The sequence below is a fragment of the Coenobita brevimanus genome, chromosome 17, assembly GCF_032717465.1.
Source record: "Coenobita brevimanus isolate Jiangsu-jjx chromosome 17, ASM3271746v2, whole genome shotgun sequence".
Lineage (NCBI taxonomy): Eukaryota > Metazoa > Arthropoda > Malacostraca > Decapoda > Coenobitidae > Coenobita > Coenobita brevimanus.
The window spans coordinates 18,021,278-18,030,228 of record NC_136970.1 but is presented as its reverse complement, the minus strand read 5'-3'; positions in this window follow the sequence as shown (position 1 = coordinate 18,030,228).

Here is an 8,951-nt window from a genome sequence, read left to right as displayed (position 1 = left end):
GGAATAATTATACCTGACTTCCAATCTTCTGGGACTCCGCCATGCTCCCAGACCAATGTGTACATCTTCCACATTAATGCAGCTACTATCACTCCTCCATGCTTCAGCATTTCACCACACACTTCATCAATTCCTGGGGCTTTCCCCATTTCGACTTTCTTCATTGCTTCCACTAATTCAATTATACCAATCTCTTCATCCCATCTCATTTCCCTTATTCTCACAGACATTCTCCAGCCACTTATTCCCACATTATTTTCATTATCTGTGTTTAACAATTCCATAAAATGTTCTCCCCATCTGCTCACTTTTTCTCCCATCTCCACTATCAATTTACCATTTTTCTCTTTCACTTCCCTACTATCTTCTTGATCACCCTGCCTAACTCTCTTTAGCTCCTTCCAGAACATTTTCGTACATTACCACCATTTAACACTTAAATTATTTCCAAGTTCCTCATCCACTCTCTTCATTCTCTTTCTTACTAATCAATTCACCTCTTTACCTCACTTCATATAACTCTCTATTCTGTCTCAGCTTCCTCTGTCTTCTGCTTTCCATCCACTCACTATATGCTTTCTTCTTGTTTGCCGTAAAATCATGAAATGGAGCAGATGCATCATCATAAGTTTGTGTGTGTGTGTGTGTGTGTGTGTGTGTGTGTGTGTGTGTGTGTGTGTGTGTGTGTGTGTGTGTGCTTGCTTGCTTTACACACAAACCATGACCATAACAAAAATGTACAATCTCCTATTAAATGGAGTTAATTTAAAATCCATCTATTGTGGCAGGTCTTTCCTAGACAGAATGAAGTTGCTTCACAGTTGCAAGTACAATTCTTTGAAAAAGAAAAAAAGTATTGTTTTGAAAAGGTTGATACAGGCAGTTCCAAACAAAGCTATATATCTTCAGATAATATAAGTGTAGGCCTACTGGATACCGGTATTAAGTTACAAACTATTAGGCCTTCTTAGAGAGGAGAAAAGATAACTACACTCAGCCCTCCATTTCCCGGATTAAAAAGGGGGGGGGGAGACCAGACAAAAGTCCGGGAATCGCAAAAGTCCCGCCCCACATACCATTCCCCGGACTTTTAACATACTTTGTCCGAATTCTCTAATATCGTCTGGCAATTAGTCCAATACTGTAGAGCATTCTGGAACGTATGCTACCTATACCAACATAACTAACATGCACAGTACGTAAAATAATAACACTGACACAATAACATACATGTAAATGCAGTACATACTGAAATAACTTAAATTTAAATATAAAAACGGTATAAATGTAAAGTATAAATACTTACTGAAACACTGTAGGTGAAACTATGTATGCTGTGATCACATAGTGGTGTACTGGGCACCTCTGCTATCCAGACTTTTGCGTGGTCAAAAGGGGCAAAAACCAAGTCACAGATGATGACTACGCAAGCTGGAATGGTCAGGAACTCAGATTGATGGAGACTCTATCCCAGTAGCGGTCTCTTCGGTCGGTTTGTTACTTTTCAAGTGGTCGAATTAAGAGTGGTAGCATGCTAAAATGATGGGGTCAGTTTCCAACTCGGCCAACCCAAGCCCAACCTTCGCAATTTCCCAAAATATTTCTAAGGTTACACATTAACAAACTACTAGGTAAGCTCTATACCACCGGTTCTCAAGCGTTATACAAACAATAAAGTTCGAGTTGGAGGAAATGTGTATTAACAAGACCAAAAATATGAGTAGAAATCTTCCCATCTACTAGCCTTACAGATTAAACCTGAATCAGTTGGCACGTTGTTCAAAAAATATATATGGTCCTAATATCAAATTTCACAAAACTTAGCTCCTTTGTCCCAGGTTCAGTCCACTGTGGCTCTCCTTAACCGTCCCTCAGAGCTCATAGTTCACTGGTCCAATCATCTCATATTCTTGACCTTGACTTCCACACTGGGACCTTGACTTAGAGTCGCTTATCGGCCGTGAAACGTGGCAGATTGTCGGTACCCTCGGCTTACTCCTACCCCCCCCAAGGAAATATGGATTGTGTAACAATCAATCGAGGTGATGCCATTAGCCTTCGGAGAAACGTGTCCTGTGTTCCCACTCACCTCCCCTGTATTCCTTGAGCTAGATAGTGAGGTATTTCCCATATATTTGTGTATTGTATTTTATATTATTATTTAGTGTATAACTGGAATAAGAGAATGCTAGCTACAGAGTTCTGTCTGAGCCTCAGATTAATGTGTGATTTTTGTGGGCCAAATATCAGGTGCCCTGGAACCGTGAATTATTTATTAATATGCGTTGAGATGACTTTGCAGTTTAGTACTTATTAGGGCTGTGTTAGTTGCGAGTTAATGTTCACGTAGTTACTTTGTGAAGCACACTGATATCGATGCAATGATGTTTTCATGGTTAGAGTTCTTTATGCTTATTTGTTATAGTACTTTTTCCTCCATGTTATCCCTACAATAAATATTATTTTGGGCAGACCTATGTGTCTGTAGTGCCATGTGTTATCCTTTTTCTAACTGAAATATCAAGTGTTGTAACTCACGTTTCTTTATTATGAGACTTTCTTGATCATGTGAAGGGATTACTTGCATTAGGGAGAATAGTTATTCATTGTACATATTAAATTCTAGCGGGTCCAAGTGTGGAGGTCGAAGTGTGAGGGTCAGTCCCAGTGAGTGAGACAAGGTCAAGGTCCCAGTGTGGAAGTCAAGGTCAAGAATATGAGATGATTGGACCAGTGAACTATGAGCTCTGAGGGACGGTTAAGGAGAGCCACAGTGGACTGAACCTGGGACAAAGGAGCTAAGTTTTGTGAAATTTGATATTAGGACCATATATATTTTTTGAACAACGTGCCAACTGATTCAGGTTTAATCTGTAAGGCTAGTAGATGGGAAGATTTCTACTCATTTTCTTGGTCTTGTTAATACACATTTCCTCCAACTCGAACTTTATTGTTTGTATAACCCTTGAGAACTGGTGGTATAGAGCTTACCTAGTAGTTTGTTAATGTGTAACCTTAGAAATATTTTGGGGAAATTGCGAAGGTTGGGCTTGGGTTGGCCGAGTTGGAGACTGACCCCATCATTTTAGCATGCTACCACTCTTAACCACTTGAAAAGTAACAAATGCAACCGAAGAGGCCACTATTGGGATAGAATCTCCATCAATCTGAGTTCCCGACCATTCCAGCTTGCGTAGTCATCATCTGTGACTTGGTTTTTGCCCCTTTTGACCACGCAAAAGTCTGGATTGCAGAGGTGCCCAGTACAATTAGTGGCAGCATTGGGATGACCTATTAATGTGAGGGAAATTTAACTTGTAAGCAGTAATTGAGAGGTCATTTGGATGATTGTCATCAAATCTAAGTAAGGTAACAGCTCATCCCCCAGTTCTCAAAGGTATATGTACTTGGCATTATATGTTGAATTATAAGGTATGTGTATTTGTAGTGTGTACTATCTTGGTGTTGCAGTTGGGCATTTCAGTAGTTGAGCATTCACCCCCTAGGGTTGCTCACGTTTGTATAATTCATGCTGGAGTCCCGCATTGAAAAATCAATCGACCTTGAGACTGAAATGCCTGAGGGAGTAGATGTAAAGCAGGAACCATCCACAACTGGTGAGTGTTTTGAGCATATTATAGCTTTGGAGGTTATGTTAGGCCCACCCGGACTCACCCCGACCAAGATTGGAGGCCCATCACAGTATACCCCCATAAAGTCTGGAAATCCATTTAGGCAGCCAACTCCACAGTGGTTAAATTTGCCTATAGGAGGTATGTAGAGCTGTCAGGGAAATTCGGTAGCACTAGAGTGCAAGGATGTTGATGTTCTAAGGATGAGTGAAGTGTATGGTCTGCATACTAGGACCCTGGTTTATCACTTTTTAATGCAGGTGGAGTCAGTGACTGCTAACTTAGAACAGCGGAAGGCGGTAGCGCTCACACATATGGACACAGAGTTGCATACATATGTTCTGGGAGAGTTAAGCTTATGTGAGGCAGGTGGTACTTATAGGGACATTAAGACATTGTTGCAGCAGGAGTTCAGAGGTCCCACAGGGATTGCTGATGCATTCCATGAGCTTGCTCTAATGGAGTATAACTTTGAGGATCGACCTAAGAGGTTTGTTAGACAGTTCAAGAGTAAATTTAGGGCAATTTGCAGAGAACATCCCCATATTAACCCTCCCAGTTGTGGAAGAAAGCTGTGTTACGTTATGTACCACAGGAGGTTAGGGAACAATTAGAGTTGTTTAAAGATCTAGGAATGGAGGAGACCTTTATTTCAGAATTAGAGAAAGCAAGGGATTATAGACAGTTGCACCGAGTGGCAAAAGTTGTGGATGAATAAGGGTCTGGTGTTAATTATGTTCCAACCCCTACTAGAATCACACCTTCAGTTGTTAGTGACAATGCTCTTCCAGTGACTCAAGTACCCATACGTCAGGTATCCTTTAAACCTAGACCTACAATGTGGCCTTGTGGGTGGTGTTCAGATGGCAGTAAACATGACTTGGCGAGTTATCCAAGGAAACCAGAGCAGGGAATTTGTTTTGATTGGTTGAAAGCTAACTTTAGAAGGGGACATGAGGGATACCCTGGTAGACCTAACCTGAGTAGGAAACCAGAGAGAAGTGCGCCAAGTATACCCCCTGCAACAGCTAATCCGCTCCCACAGCAGAATTCTCAATTACATCTAGACTCCCAGCAGCCTAGGGAATGACTAGAGGACCATGAGGTAATACATGCTGCTAGTCATGTATGTAGCGTACAGGATGTAGAACGGATTAAGAGTCATCAGAATCTTTCAGATGCTGAGGTGCAGGAAGTCCGGAAAGTTCGAGGTGAAGTAGACACTCCAATGATACGCTTGATTTTGGGACAGTATCAGGTTTCAGCTTATGTAGATACCGGTAGTGTAGCAACATTGATGAAAAAGAGTACAGGAAATAGATTAGTATTAAAGATTAGCAAGTGCCGACGTTCACTGCATTCAGTATCCCACCATAAGTTAACTGTCGTTGGCCAGGTTTCATCGGTAGTGCATATTGCCCCCAAGACAAGCATAGTGCAGCGATTTGCAGTGGTCCCAGATTATTATTTGTCAACAGAAGTGCTCATGGGTGCGGACTTGATTGGTAGGGCGATTTTCACTTGGGACGGAGAAAGTCAGGTGATGCATTGGGGTGGTCAGCAGTATGAGGTCAAAAAGAAGCTTTGCCAGACAGTGAATAGAATAAGGTTCCAGTCTAACCATACGAGAAAGGCAGCTGAAGATGTCTTACATGTTAGTAAATTTCAGAAGGCCAGGGGTAAAGCTTCATTAGCACCAAATTGTTGCATGAGAGTTAGTGAGAACGGGACATGCTATTTACCCATTACCAACGTAACCAAGGGGCCAGTAAAGCTAAACCCAGGACAAGTGTTGGGGACGTACAATGTTGTTGACGGGTTGAGTATTACTTATCTTAGCCCCAAGGAACGGGATAGGAATCCACCTGAATTAGTGTAACCAGAGGGCGAAGCAGCAGGTGACCTTGTGGCACCAATAGTTCAAGTTGATATTGCTTTGTTACCCCACTTGGATCAGGTACAGGATGGGAGTGACCGTCGTGCTGCGCTTAATTCAATTCTTGGAGGGCTGAAGTGGACATATTTGTCTCAGTCACAGAGGGACAAATTGAGAGAGTTGATATTGGATAATCATGCACTGTTCATTCTTGGTCCGAAGGAAATTGGCACCCTTAAAGTACCTGAAGACCACATTGATACCAGTGATTCTGAACCCGTATGTATGCCCTTGAATCGACATCCTGAACAAGCAAGGAAGATAATTTCCGAGATGATTGATGAGATGATTGATAAGGATGTGATTGAGGAATTGATCGCTGCATAATTAACCCCCGTAGTCTTAGTCAGCAAGCCGGACAGCAGTAAGAGGATGTGTATTGATTACTGGGCTCTTAATAAGAAGGTCAAGAAAGGTATCCAACCCTTACCCCGATTAGACGAATTAGTAGAGGAAAGTGCTGGGAAAAGATTTTACTACACTCTTGATATGAAAGATGCCTACCTCCAAGTTCACTTGGATGAGAGCTCTTGAGACTTGACAACTTTTTCTGATGGGGTTAATTTCTTCGGATACAAGTGCTTACCTTTCGGACTGTCTTGGGTCCAGCTATTTTCACAAGGAAAATGTAGCGTTAGCCCCTTTAGTTCGAGAAGGTTGGTGCCATAACTATCTAGACAATGTTGTGATTTGGGAAGACTCTTTCGATCAGAAGCTAGACCGACTGAAGATTACCTTTGGAAGATTAACCGATTTTGGAATGAAGCTGAATGTTAGTACTGTAAATGCTCTTTTGTAAGGGAAGAAATTAAGTACTTGGGACATGTAGTGTCGGAGAAAGGAGTACGCCCTGACAGTAAGAATCTTGAAGCCACTGAACAGATGACATGACCAACGAAGGCCAAGGAAGTGAGACGCTTTGTGGGCATGTGTAACTTCTATCGCAAACACATTCATGACTTTGCTGCCATTGCCAGTCCTCTCATTAATTTGCTTAGGAAGGATGCAAAATTTGAATGGTCAGAGGAGTGTGAGAATGCATGCTTAGTTCTTAAACGAAAGTTAGTGTCAGTTCTAGTACTAATAAAGGCAGATTTAACTAAACTGTTTGAGTTACACACAGTGCTAGTGACTCGCACTCTGGCGGAGTTCTTATGCAGCTGGAGGGTGAGAAAGATCTGAGACCTATTGGATACTTTTCAAAGAAGCTTATCCCGACAGGAAAAAGATACTTAGTAACAGATAAGGAAGCCATGGCAGTAGTGAGTGCATGTAGATTTTTCAGCCACTATTTATAGTGCAAACCCTTTTCCATCGTTACTGACCATAGACTGTTAACCACCATCTTTATGAAAAAACTAAATGTCCACGTATGTCGTGTTATTTGTTGGAGATGAGAGACTATGATTTTGTGATAAAATATAAAAAGGGAGTGAATCATTATGTCCCAGATGCTTTGAGTAGTCCGGTAGGAGCAATCGAGAAGGCTTCCGATATAACCCAATCTAATGCAGAATTTTGGTGGCTGGGCCTTATAGTGGACAAGGTCAAGGAAGCCCAGAGAGCAGACCCGAGGTGGAGGCAGGTAATCCAGTATTTAGAAGGAGGTCAGTTACCCAGGAAGTTGTCTGGTAATCATCCCATTTACGCTTTCAAAATGAACGAGGAGATTCTGTATGTCCGAAGAGAAGAAATGGGAAAGTCTAGACTATGCCTGGTAGTACCCAAGTCTTTGGTTGCTATTGCCTGTTCAATTGTTCATAACCCTTCACACCTAGAAGAATGCAAGATGGTAGTCAAGGCAAGACAGTTTTTCTATTGGCCATCTCTACTGACCGCTGTGCGACATTTTGTTAAATCATACAAGTCATGTCAGTAGTTCAAGGGTCATGGGAAGATTGTGCACCATTTTAAGGAAATGCCACCAGTAGATAATAATGGTCAGAGAGTTGCGATAGATCTCATAGATTTGCATGATAGTAGGAGTGGTCACAGGTATTGTCTCACGATGATAGACCATTTTTCAAGGTATCTACGTATCTATCTCCTCCGTACAAAATCCAACAAAACCGTATCTGAAGAATTTAAGAAGGAAATCTGTAGGTATGGCAAGCCGCAGGTAGTTATCATGGTCAATGGAGGAGAATTCACCAGTGCAGAGTTTAGAGATTTTTGTAGGAGAGCCAAGATTAAGCAAGGATTCTGTCTACCCTACCATCCCCAAGGAAATTCAGTTATTGAGAGAGCACATAGGACCTTAAAGACAGTGCTGGTGATCTTGAGTCAAGAACACCCGAATACATGGCCCATGCATCTGTGCGACACTGAGAAAGCATTGAATGAAACAGTGCATACGTCCATAGGTACATCACCATTCTTTGCTTTTTATGGTCATTTTCTAAATCTCGAGGTAGGAGATTTGCAGTTGCCTACTGGTGAAGACTGTGTAGAGAAAATAGATGTCAAACAGATACTCAAGGAGACACAACGTCAGATGACAGCAGGATACCTTAACAGGGCAAATGAGGCACATAGGAATGACTCTCTAGAAGCAGGTGAATTAGTCTGGATCTATGTTGAAGAGTGCTTGCCTGGTACGGCATCAAAGCTAAATAGAAAATGGCAGAGTCCTTACAATATTGTCAGGGTAGAGCCTATGAGTCAGAAAATGTGTTTGATGGCACCACCTTGAGTAGGGGAGCTGAAAAGGTCAAAAGATATGTTGAAAGAGATGCCTTATTGAGTACGGTGGATCACAAGTTTTTGACCAGTGAGGAAGAGGAAGAGACACTGCCTAGTGTAAGACCCCGGAGACCACCTGAGAGGTTGCAGTACACGTAGATGATGGGTGTATGGTGTATATATTGTATATACACATTTTTTTTTTCCTCTGAGCACGTCTTGTCCTTGCCCTAACTGGCTGGGAACATGGAGTCAGGTATGCCTTTCCAGGTCTCTCCAGACTGTACCTGTGTATGTATCTTTTTTACCAGTACCTATGAGTTGTAATTTCAGGTTAATTGATAGGGCTGAATAGTTGTTTAGAGTATGTCCAGCTTCTGAAGAGATGAGGCGTGGAAGCTGCGTGTTTGTCAAATCGAGTGCACCACGGTATATAGACCGTCGTTCTTGCCTTACCTCGATTCTTTTTTTTTCTTTAGGTTAGATTGTTAGGCTTAGTTAGGGAAAATGAGATCTCACAGTTAGGACTTTTTTTTTTTTTTCAGATTAAGGGAAATACATGTGTGGGGCAGTTCTACCTGAAGGTCTCCACCTGGAGGTTTCCTACTTGCTTTGAGAACCTCGAGCGCTGAGTGTATGTAATACACAAACTGCAGTGTAGGATTGCTCAGAGAGAGAGGGGAAGTTTCCAGTTTCTCTAT